Source organism: Rhinoderma darwinii, unplaced genomic scaffold (assembly GCF_050947455.1).
Source record: "Rhinoderma darwinii isolate aRhiDar2 unplaced genomic scaffold, aRhiDar2.hap1 Scaffold_4461, whole genome shotgun sequence".
Taxonomy (NCBI): domain Eukaryota; kingdom Metazoa; phylum Chordata; class Amphibia; order Anura; family Rhinodermatidae; genus Rhinoderma; species Rhinoderma darwinii.
This window is the reverse complement of record NW_027463909.1, coordinates 22,644-24,473: the sequence shown is the minus strand read 5'-3', so window position 1 is coordinate 24,473 and position 1,830 is coordinate 22,644. Positions and strand designations below refer to the sequence as shown.

At 37.8% G+C, this 1,830-nt stretch overlaps 1 non-coding gene across 1 annotated transcript; it reads right to left on the bottom strand.

Annotated features, from left to right (window-relative positions):
- Nucleotides 1-455: 455 nt before the first annotated feature.
- On the bottom strand, nt 456-1,388 carry LOC142716074 (18S ribosomal RNA). The gene has a single exon (XR_012871374.1). It is a non-coding gene; the product is annotated as an 18S ribosomal RNA (ribosomal RNA).
- Nucleotides 1,389-1,830: the final 442 nt, after the last annotated feature.

Here is a 1,830-nt window from a genome sequence, read left to right as displayed (position 1 = left end):
GGCGGGACTAAAATCCTTTTCCTGAGCAACCAGCTATCACTAAGTTCGTTAGGTCTATCACCTCTACTTGAAGGTCTTCCCACTCTTTTGCGACAGAGACGGGTTTGCTCTTTGGGCTGCCTTGAAGTAGCTCACTTAGTTTCGGGGGGTCAAACTTAAGATCTTTTTGCTTGATTAGACTTGTTAAACCATGATGCAAAAGGTACAAGAGTTAGTCTTTACTTTATTGTGCTTAATAGCTATTTCATTTTTATTTCATTATTCCCTTGCGGTACTTTATATATAGCTCATAAGAATTTTTCAATCGCCTTTACTAAACTGTTAAAATGTTTTAATTAAATAAACGTAATTTTTAAGTGTCATTTGATTGGGTGTGGCTAGATTTTTAGCTCGAGGTGATTTGATTTTCACAAATAATTTCTCGGTGTAAGCGGGATACTTTCATTAAGTTACACTTCGTTTCCAAGCACACCTTCCGGTATACTTACCATGTTACGACTTACCTCTTCTATGTGGCGTAAGAGTTGTTAAAAACTATAGTTTAGCTGAGAAGAGGGTGACGGGCGGTGTGTACACACCCCAGTGCCAGATTAAAAAGAACTCTCTGTTATCTTTTTACTGCTAAATCCGCCTTCTGACTAGGTTTCATATGTAGTCTTTCGTATTTTCTATGTTAGAAAGTGTAGCCCATCTCTTCCCATTTTATTTGCTGCACCTTGACCTGACGTATTGGTGTAAAGACATTAAGCTCACTATATTTCGCTCACGGGGTAAGCTGACGACGGAGGTATACAGGCTGAATAACTAAAAATGGTGAGGTTAATCGGGGGTTATCGGTTGTAGGACAGGCTCCTCTAGGTGGATATGGGGTACCGTCAAGTCCTTTGGGTTTTAAGCTTTGCTCGTAGTTCCCGGGCGATTTGTGGTGTAGTTAAAAGTTTACGGCTAAGCATAGTAGGGTATCTAATCCTAGTTTGTTTCTTAGCTGTCGTGGGATCAAGTTATGTTAATTAAAATAACTTTCGTTTTGGATTTCTTAATAACAAGCGTGTTACAGCTTAATCTTAATTTAATTTTAATTTGTTAAAACTTTAATCACGCTTTACGCCGATAATAATCAATTTGAGCCACGTGGTGTAACCGCGGCGGCTGGCACCAGATTTGCCGGCTCTTTTTACTTTGACTGAGTCAAGCTTTCGCTCATACTCAATGTTAATTACTGCTGAGAGCCCTTGTGGGTGTGGCATAGCTAGGTGTCTTGGGTGTGTTTGTGCCTGATACCAGCTCCTTATCCCTAGTGGGGATTTAAGGGCGTTTTCACAGGGGTGTGGAGACTTGCATGTATATATTAAGTAAAAACTGATTTCAAGGCTAGGACCAAACCTTTGTGTCTAAAGGATTTTTTAAGATCCATCTTAGCATTTTCAGTGCTATGCTTTATTTAAGCTATTTAGACAAGATATAATTTAAATAGAATGCTAGCTTTGGGGGTTAGCTATGGGAGTTAGATTCTCTCTATCTTGAGCTTCAGGAGGAATTTACTCTTCAGTCTTTGGTTTACAAGACCAATGCTTTGGGATTAAGCTACAGAAGCAGCTTTTACTTGGGTTTGCACCAAGAGTTGCTGGGCCCTAAAGCCAGAGGAAGACTGTTTTCCTTTAAAAGCATAATAATGTTTTGTACATGATATATACATGATATATACATGATATATACATGATATATACATGATATATACATGATATATACATGATATATACATGATATATACATGATATATACATGATATATACATGATATATACATGATATATACATGATATATACATGA